Here is an 11000-nt window from a genome sequence, read left to right on the forward strand (position 1 = left end):
TAATGAAGACGGCACTGGGTGTGCCAAGCAACGGGAATCAAGTAACCAAAATTAGCGCTCCTCGTCACGACACGTTCACCGCTTCAAACTGTAATCCTTGCTCCGGCAGAACCGCAACCCGTGGCTGCCACGTGGAGTGCAGGAGAAAGAAATAAAATAAACCGCCCCGCGTTGGGAGGACAACTTCAGCGAGCGATTTTGATTGACTCTGGAAGGCGGCGTCGGCGTTTTGATTGGCGCGTAGCTCTCTCACCCCCATCGGTTGTGACGCCCGCGACGTATGCGAGACAAATTTAGCTGGCGACGTCCAGCAGCAGTTAGGCGGCCTATCCGCGCCCCTGCCCTCTCCCGCGTTGGGGGCGGGGGGGGGTCTCCCTGGACGTCCCGCGGATCGAGAGGGCCCTCTGGGCCGTGTGACCGGGGGCCCCTGCCGTGTTTATGAGCCCGTGTCCCGACAGGCAGAGGGGTTCCCACAATTACAACCGATCCATGCGTCAGTGACCAATTTCCCTGTGTTAACCTGTAAGAAACTATGGGTATTTAAAACATATATATTTCGCTTTCTTTCCCTGATTTTCATTGTGAATGTCTTCCAATTGTTGCCCCGTCTTCGCTCTCAGTGTCACATCGCAAGCCTCTTTATTTCAGCTGGTAAGGCCCATTGAGCCAAGCAGCTCTCTTCCAAAGACGACCGCAGCCCAAGACCATCGGGCAACGACGGCAGTTGCAGGGCATTACAGGGAGGGGATAAGCAAACTAACAGGAGCAAAAGCAATAAATTATGAACACGAAACGCATGCCAGAACTTACCGCAATAGGATATACAATAAACAATACGTCAAAATAAATCAACAACGGTGTTGGACAGAAAAAGGCGAAGATTCCGTTCGAATCTCTCCTCGGGTGGCGCACGCTTCGTGTTAGACAACGGTCCATGGAAGTGGATTTCACAGAACTACCCCCGAGATCCCATCAACTGGCCTCTGGTCTACATAGTAGGGGGCAGAATTATATCTCCCGTCACTGAAGTCAAACCGATGTTCATTCTCAGAGCTGAAATTTAGCCAAATGCAGAACCATATTATAACGCGCTGTTTTTTCTTCGTTCAATCATTGGTACCAATGGAAGTACAATTTATTTGTGTTTATCTGTAAAAGTGGTGTAGCCTTGACACTGCAGACGTCCCAATCCCTCCTGCGAACCCACGCTATATCCGTGTCTGCATGCAGTTTTCCCCGTGTAATCTCACAGCGTAAACACTGAACAAAGCAGACGTTGAGAATACAGCGTTTAATGCCACAGAGAGGTCCTGCCGTGACTTCTGCGGCGATAAACATTCGGTGGGATTTCAAATCACTCACTTCCACGCTCACTCACAACACCCACACCACGTCCTGACACAGATTCCCTTTCTACCCAAAGGCTCCTTATTTTCGTGAAGGTTTCTTTGACAACATGGATCCAAACGGGGCCTTTTTTTTACTTACAACGGGGCATTTAACTTTTAATTTAAGAATTGTTTAAAATTTAAAAGAAATCTAAATGTTTGTGTTTGAAAGGAAAAGCCAACGCTGGCTTCCCTCCATCACTGGCCCGGTTGTAAGAACGATTGTCCCCCCCCCCTCCCAGCCTCGCGTCGCCAGCATAAGTAGTTGTAATCCATGTATGGAATGCACCGGAGAGACTCGGCGCTCAGGAGGGAAACGTTCCAAATGCTTTCCTTATAGGTGCTCGGAGCCTAAATTTAGCGGGCGAGTGTGTCTCGCTCAGAATTCCTGCTGAAGATTGTTCAAAGGGAGGGCGATGAATTACACGGCGCACTAATTGCACCACGGCTCCGTGAACCTCAAGACGACGACGGTGATTGTGATGAAGATGGTGATGACGATGGTGATGAAGATGGTGATGAAGATGGTGATGACGATGGTGATGAAGATGGTGATGACGATGGTAATGAATATGGTGATGACGATGGTGATGAAGATGGTGATGAAGATGGTGATGACGATTGAATATGGTGATGACGATGGTGATGAAGATGGTGATGAAGATGGTGATGACGATGGTGATGACGGTGATGAAGACGGTGATGAAGATGGTGATGATGACGGTGATGACGATGGTGATGACGATGGCGATGAAGATGGTGATGACAAATCAACGAGCAAGCCTCTCGCGCTGCCACATCACCGTGTGCGCGATCACTGTGCCAGCCTTGTGACGACGCTCGGCGCTCATTTGCAAATTTAAGAACCCGAACGCGTTGTGTGTGCGTGTGTGTGTGCGCGTATGTGCGTATGTGCGCGTGTGTGCGTGTGTGCGCTGTTCAGAGTTAGGATGCACTCTAAGCGTTCTCCTTTGCTCCTGCTGTTGCGTTAACGATTAGCACATTGGATTGTACACTCGCAGGCTAGCGGGTTTCATTCGATCTCCCTGAGCGGCAGGTGAAATAACGCTGCAGGTTTCTTAACCCCCCCCCCATCCGCCCATGAGTTGAGCTGTGTACATGACAGTCAGGCGTGGCGGTGGAGGAAAGTGTGGGTACTCCCACCAGCGTGGAAGAGTAGGCCGAATACCCTCCAGAAGATCTCTCTCTAGCGAAAGAGTTCCCTCTAGCGAAGGCCCTTTCACCAGCAGTGGCTTGAGCCAGCACATTGCAGGGTTGCGCCTTTGCCACCACCAACTACGTGTCCTCGAGTCACCCCAGCAAATGTCAACCGAGTCTCGAGGCTCATTATCGAGAGGCCGTCGCTCTGAGATGTTTGGCAGATGATCTGTCGAGGACAACTGCCCCGTGCTGGACAGAGAGGTGTGGAGCGCCACTGATCGGCGTCTCACCAGGACAAGAGGAGTGAGAAACGATGGGGCGAACGAACGCCCACGGGGGGGGGGGAGGGGGGGGGGTGGAGGTTTCTCGGGTCAAGAAAAAAGCAACCTTCGCCGAGAGGGCTGTCTCAGGTTGTCCCCATTCACAAAAGAACGCTCTTATCAAAACTGGCCCAAACACGCACGGACACACACACATCCGCCCGCGTGCACGTGGATGCGTGTGCACGTGTGGGCGCGTGCGTGGGTGTGCAGAATGCGCACCGCGGACGCTTCGTTCGAGCCGCGCGTAACGCGATTCGGTGGCTACTTTAGAGAGAGAGAGAAAAGGCAACCTCCCGAATGAAGACACGACAATCGATATTGAGCGTCAAAATACACTGCGTCCTTTTATTTCCGCGCGCTTGTTTACGTTTCCCCTTTTCAATGCGAGACCCCCCCCCCAGCACGTGCCTCCGTCTCATTGTGCGAAAGGGACGGGGGTGGGGGGAGGTTAGAGATAGAGGGGAGGGAGAGACAGTGAGAGATAGTTAAATCACGACACTGATAAACAACGCACACAACGGACGGGAAAATAAAGCTTCGCCAGAGAGATAACAGCGTGCAGGTAGAGACATTCTCCGCGGCATTCCACCCCCCCCCCCCCCATTTTAGTATTCTTTCTCTAAAACTTGAAAAGGCTTTGTAAGTGTGCCAGTGGGTGCCCCTTCCTTATGGAAATAATTTCCTCTGTCGTCTTGGAAGACGCGGCTTTAATTGATTCCGGGCAAAATCTACGCACACGCTGGTAAGGCCTCCACCCCCCCCCCCCCATCTCTCCCCCCCATCTCCCCCCCCCTCATCTCTCCTCCCCCCCTGCCTCCTCCTCTCTCCACCGCTAACGCTGCCCCCCCATCTGGCTTTCATCCCGCACCCCCTCCCTGCGCGCGGTGTCGGACCCGTGGCACCGCACGCGCCGGCGCTGCCCGCGAATCGCCCCCCCCGCCCCGTGGCACCACGGGGTCACCCCCCCCTTGACACCCCACCCACTGGTGCTGCCCGCGAATCGCCCCCCCCCCCCCGTGGCACCACGTGGTCACCCCCACCCCTGACACCCCACCAACTGGCGCTGTCCGCGCATCCATCGCCCCCCCCCCGTGGTAACACGGCCCCCCCCTCCCTGACACCCCACCCACTGGCGCTGCCCGCTGGTCACTCCACCGTGGAGTTCACTGAGTTCGACCGCAGCAGTGACCCTGACCCGGCTCAGCGGAGCGGCGATCACCCCCCCCCCACCCTCACACCCTCACAGCCCCAAGCCACCCCCGCCACCCTCCATGCACGCTCCGCATTCGTGTGGCTCAAGTCGGTTGGTACACAGCACCGCAGTATTAACCAGAGAGGCTGCCGGATTCGAACGGCGAACCTCTCCAATAGGCGACCAACGCGCTGCCGCCGGGGCTATGCCACTGGCCCGACTTGTACTCGGCTGGTGATCCACAGTGAAGCTGCAGAGTTGTGAAGAACGATGCAAAACTGAGTACGAAATCTGGCTGTCGCCTGATGAAGCTAGTTGTAATTACTGGCAAAACGTCGTGATCAGAGTGTAAATGTTGTGGCTTGGCTCTCCAACACACCGGGTGGTGCTGTACTAGTGACGAATTGGCCACGTTCTGTTGACGTGACAACCCTTACTAGTTGGCTGTGTCGGGTGATGGCGGGTTTTAACGACACATTTATATATTTACGCGATCGAACCCAAAAACCTCTATTATAGGTGTGAACTGTTATTTGCGTGTGTTTAGTTTGTTGTCTATCCCCCGCACCTCCGATTAGCACGGTTGGCTGCGTACGGTACGAAAGAAGTTAAACACACGTGATCTCACAACAGTGTTGATCCAGCAGAATTACCTCTCATCTCAGTCTGCGTATCGGATTTACTAACAACACCCCACAGGTGCCAATTTTATTACGTTTTTCAGGATTATTATTCATGATGTGGGCCACAATTGTGTCCACAGACTAAGCATCTCGTCCATTTGTTTTACAACGCACGAGTGAAAACACCAAAGAGAAGATACATGTTTTTCGTGAACACTCGAGAAATCCTCTGATGTGCTAAAATATCAGCAGGGTTCTTGCGTTCCAAAGGGAATTGACCAAGTCCCCAAAACTCGCATAGGCATTGCGCTCATCTCTCGTTGGTAGCCCTGAGCCACTGGTGGAATCCCCACCATCCCACAGATAAATGCGCATCCCTGTAAGTGCTTGATAACGCTACTGGTGGCGGAAGGACCTGCACTAGAGGGAGCGATAGAGAGCCACTGGAGGGGAGATTCGGCCTACTCTTCCACACTGGCGAGACATATTGAAAGGGGTGGGAGTCCCCACATTTGACCTCACTACACTCGACCTGCTGATCGACTGGAATGTACCCATTTATACCACCGGGTGGACTGAAGTCATGGGGGTGTGGGAAGGATTTCAGAAACGTGCACCGTTCCAGCTGCCGTGCCGGGCGATCGATCGGGCGAGCAGCGCGCTGAAAGTCCAATGTGCTGACCATCAACACTCTGGCACCCTCCCGCACTCGGGAGCAAATTCCGTAGTCGGCGGTTGCATTTTCACGTTGGAAGTGTGGGAGAGAGAGCGCAATGGCCAACTCTTGCGAAAGATGCCACGGCATCTTGAAGCGACACTCGACAGCGGAGCTTAACAAGTCGGTTGGCGTTACCGTCCAGAAGTTAGCAGTCAATAGTTCCCGCGAGCGTGGCCATTGCAGCTGTCCAGCGGCCCCAAACGAATGCGGAGGAACAAAATCAGCGGTGGGTGGCCGAGCAGGGAGGAGAAGGATGGATGACTGGAATCCCTTCCCGACTAATTCTTGGCCTTCAGACGGTCTTTTACTTGGCAGAGAAACGACGCTGATTAAAAGCAAAAGCACACACGAGCTGGGGGGGGGGGGGGGGGGCCTTGCAACGGAAATAAGAAGCCTTGTCCTCGTTTGCAGTGATTTGCTGCCGCGGTGCCGCGGTTTCTAACTATAGGTGACGAGGGCGGCGGTGAGGAATCGGCGATAACGGAGTCCGGACCACAAATAGAGGGATTTTGACCACACTTCTGGCGATGCCCAAACGGTGACCTCCGCAACCTGGGTGCGAGATGGAGGGCGCGGAGAAAGGGAGAAAAGGGGGCGTTTGGCAGAACTTGGGAGACAAATTAAATGGAGGATATATTAAGCATCGGGCGATTGGCCAATTATGTGACGACGTTCACAACAACAGCCACTCGCTCACAGCGACGATCCAGCCGGGCGGCGCTGCAGTCAAGGCACGTGACTTGGGAACTGCCTCGGCCGATCATCCCTCCCTCTGGGGGTGAGATAAAATCCCAAAGTTTTTTGGCTGTGAAAAAGTGGAAACGATAGGCAACGTCAGAGGACTGTGGAATTTCCACCTCCGGCTCAGGCCGGCCAAACGCTACGAGCGAAACTCTTTACTTTGATACGAAGTCGCCGTGTACGCGTGCTGCAGCATCCGTCACGTGGGCGCCGCGATGTTAACTCCCTCGCCTGGTATGCAGGAGGTCGTGGGTTCGACCCCGACCCTGACGCCTTTTTGCATACTTGGAGTTTGAGCGTCTCGCTCTCTCCCCGCGGTGTGCGTAGATATTTCTCCGGGTCCTCCGGTTTTCCCCTCCACATTTAGAAACATGCGTTTAGAGTATTTGGCTGCTGTACATTTCCACGTGATAAGCCACTTCGTTGAGCTGTCATTTGTGGCCAGGTCGCTTCTGAAACCGATTAATTTAGCTCAGTGGGCTTTACCTGGTAAGATAAAAGGTTTAGTTTCCTTTAGATCCTATTAATCGCAAATTGACTCCACTCACCCCATTGATCTTTTTACCGATACTCACGGATATCAGGGTTATCTTCCAATGAACTCGACTTACTGCATTTGCAAAACAAAATTCAGGATAGCAGGAGATATAACGTTTCACGTCCCAAAGTGCACGCCAGGAACAAGGGCTGGTCAAGACTCGTGGATATCCTGCAGAGAATTATAATCGGATGTCTTTGCCGTGCGATTCCACACTCGTGCTATCAGAGGAAGCTGTATGAAAAAAGTAAGAATCGGTTTAACCCCCTCTGGCAATAAAACAGGAGGTGCTAAGATGTACAAACACCAAATAGAAACCTTTAGCAAGGAATCAAGTGCTGCATTAACCATACGCAGTACTTGTGGTGAACATGCCAACAAATACGTTCTGATGGGATTTGGCATTGTCTTTGAAACTGATTGTCCTACACCAGAGCCAGCCGTCTGTATGGCCTAGTCTCACCAGTGTCAGACCAGAGAACGCCAAAAGGCGAACAGTACAAAGACAATGCCACTCTCAGGGCGTTGAAAGCTCGGGGGGAGCAGCCATATCATGGCACCTGATTTGCCAGTATCAATGTATGAAAAATAAGAATAGGTTTTGTCCTTTATGGCAATCAAACAGGAGGTGCTAAGATGTTCAATCGAGTGCCGCATTACTTGCGGTGTATATTGCAAACAAAAACATGCTCTGATAGAATACCATGCATTGTTCCGCCGCGCAGTACGGGAAGCTCCACGCATCATTGCTGACAACAGGAACGGGCATGCGAACTCATGGGGTGGGCGACGCTTCCCATTACCTCTAGATTTGAAGCTTTCGTGACTGCAAGGATTCATACTCTTAGTTCTTTCGGTAAAGTCACGTAGGTAAAAAATGAAATTAAAATTAATAAAAATAATAAAATCACGACGTTTCGGAGGCAACACAAGTCTCCGTCATCAGGTGGGACCGTCACAGCCAGATTAGTCTGTCACAGCCAGATTAGTCTGGCTGTGAAGGTCCCACCTGATGACGGAGACTTGTGTTGCCTCCAAAACGTCGTGATTTTATTATTTTCATTAATTTTAATTTCATTTTTTACCTACCTACGTGACTTTACCGAAAGAACTAAGAGTATGGTTCCCATTACCGCCCACCTTGAGTCACCACCACCGACGCAGCCGACGACCGCAACGCAAAGCTCTCGAAGGCCCTCCCGGAGCGGCTGTGCCGCTTGACTAATATCTATCCCTTTGATTCATCGACGCTGCGACGCAATCCTCACGAACGCAACGAGGGCTGCGGTTTACGGAAGCAGAGTCAGTATCTGGAGCGGAGGGCACAGCTGTCAAGCCATGCGGCTTGTCCCGTATTCTTGTGCAGGGAAAGTGAGTTTTCAGGCCCATCCGGCGTACAGCCGTTTCAAATACGGGCAGCTTTTTTTGTTTTGTCTATTTGTGTCGTGTGTGTCTCCCTTGTGATGGGACTTTGTAGGATGAACGTCGAGATGTATAAGGGGCACGGTCTGAATTTGTCTGTAATGAGGTAGGGCACTGAACAAGGGGTTGACATCTATGGGAGGAGGAGGAGGAATACCGATGAGCAACGAAGCTCCATTTTCGCGGAACGTCCAGGAGGCGCCGGTCCAACGAGTTCCCAGGACGAGGCTTCCCCCTGCGCGTTACTGCACGTCCAGCGCGTGACGTCACGCGGGTGGGGGCTGTGGGGGGCGAGGGGAGGGGCGGGGGGCAGTTGAACTCGCGACCCCACCCCCCTCTCCTCCTCCTCCTCCTCCAGTTTCTCGAGATTAGCAACCATCAGCTACGCGCGGTGTGTGCAGTGGCGTTAACTTGCGCAAAGGAGGGATCGGTACACTCTTCCTGGCAGCCTTTGCCACTTGGGGGATATTGTTACTTTATAATGTTGAGATTTAATAACATGATTGACTGCCCGTATTAACGCATTCGTTGCGCAACATTCCAAAATACATGGCACACAACGCAGCACACTTTATGTTAATAACTTAAATGTTTCCTTGCCAAAGGTTTAAGCTTTAAATACAATTTGCAACGTAACATTGAATTCTAACAAAATCCATTGCATCCTTTATTGCTCCAGAAATTAAAGACACGTGCAGTTTAAGACCCCCCACTTTGCACGGCCGCCCATAGGGTAATCTGTAGTAGTTAGCGAGCACCTATTAAGGGCGGCACAGCACACGACGGGGTCGTGTGGCCGTTACTGCGCACTGCTGCGGCCACTCATATCTCAAGGCCTGGGTATCGGCTCAGGAGAGGTTAGGATACCACTCACTGCTGATGTTGTGAATTATGGCGAGTAATTGAAGCCAGCTTTATACTGCCACCATCATACAGTGCACCTACAGGCTTACAAAGTCTGCGAGTCCCCTATATGCGCCTCGTGCAATACAAGAGAGAGAGAGAGAGGAGAGAGGGAGAGCTGGGAGCTGTCGGTGAGCGCCTATTAAGGCCGGCGCAGCGTTATTCAAGTTCAAGTTCATTTATTGTGTATAGCCCTGTGAGCCATTCGGCTCTTGAATTGGGTGCAACTGCAACAAACAAAAAAACACAAACATGAACAAGAAAACATCTTAAAGTGAATATGTGACTGAGTGCAAACAGAAAATCCAAGAAAAGACAACAAAATATTGCAGAAAAAAACACCGTACACCAACGCTGTGTGCAAAAATCCCAGTGGGATGCAAGTCAAACAACCAACAACAACCACAAGACAACTTATATTAAGGCCATCAGTCTAACTCCGTACTACAACAAACAAACATGGCCAAACCAAAAAACTTTTCGAAATCACCAAAATAAAGCCTTGAAAGCAACGACGCGACGGAGCCAGCAGCCCTGCCAATCTCGTATCTGGTCTCGACCCCAGTGCTGATGTTCTACCACGTGACACGCCACACGCCAGCTCCTCGCTCGAGGCGGAGACGAACCAGGGAGGAGCAGAGGACAAGTTCGGACACTGGCAGATCCACCGCTGAGGACCCTGGACCCCGCTCACCGGAATCGCACCCGGGATGCGTGAAACCACTTGGTCACCGCTTTCCGCAAAAAAACTAAACAAAGACCCCCCCCCCCATATAATACAGGTTTTTGTTTGGGTTAAATCGCGTAAATATATAGATGTGTCGTTCAACACGCCACCACCCGACGCAGCCAACTAGTAATGTTTGCGTCACGTGAACCGAGTGTGCCAAGTCGTCACTGGCACGGCAACGCTGGTATCGAAGTTGGAGGGCCACGCCACAACATTTTAGACTGTTGGGGCACGTGCAGGTAGCGAACACCGATTCGCAAGGCCGATTAAGGCCGCACGAGGCCGGAGCGGTGACCATCAACATTGCCAGGTCACCTTCGCCTGCGCAACGCTGATGTTTACACACCGCACACAGTTACTCGGGGGAGGCTCAGCACCGCTTCAGATTGTCATCACCAATGTCGGCTGCAAGCGGGAATTGAACTCGAGAGGCCGGGTTCGTGGCGCTACAGGCTAACCATTGCGCCACAGCTCCCCACAGCACACACACAGACAAAGAACCCCCTATAGCCTTCAACTGAATGTCGGGGCAAGTGATGTTAGCGAGCACCTATTCAGGCTGGCACGGCGCGCGAGGGTTGGTGGGTGGCAAACACCGTGCCAGGTCACATTTGTCTCTCCCCAATGCCGATGCAGCACCAATTTTATTCACAGCTGAGTTGACCTTGGAGAGGTCCAAAAACCTGTTCAGATAATCACCACTGATATTAGCTGTGACGGGGAATTGCACTCGGGTCATTGGGTTCGTAGCGCAGCACACAAATCACTGTGCCACAGCTCCCCACAGCACACACCAAGGTCAAAGATCACCCGTATATCCTTCAACAGCCTGCAGGGACGAGTGCTGTTAGCGAGCACCTGTTGAGGCCGTACGGCGCACGAGGGGGTGGGTGGCCAGCACCAGGCCCGGCCGCCTTTGTCTCCCCAGTGGCGATGTTCACACACCTCGACCTAGGGGAGTCCCAGGACGAGTTCAGGTGATCGCCACTGGTGTTGGTCGTGAGCGCGAATTGAACTTTGGTCGCCAGGATGGTAGCGCAGTGCGCTAACCGTTGCACTACCGCTCCCCCCACACACACACACACGCGCACACACAAAGACAAAGACCCCCGGATAGCCTTAACAGACTGTAGGAGCAAGTGCTGTTAGCGTGTAGCATAAGAGCGGGTGGGTGGACAACACTACTCCCGGCCGCCTTTGTCTCCCCAGTGGTGATGGTACTGGTGTTGGCAGCGAGCGAGAATCGAACTCGGGTACCTGA

The sequence above is a fragment of the Lampetra fluviatilis genome, chromosome 7 (genome assembly GCF_964198595.1).
Source record: "Lampetra fluviatilis chromosome 7, kcLamFluv1.1, whole genome shotgun sequence".
NCBI lineage: Eukaryota > Metazoa > Chordata > Hyperoartia > Petromyzontiformes > Petromyzontidae > Lampetra > Lampetra fluviatilis.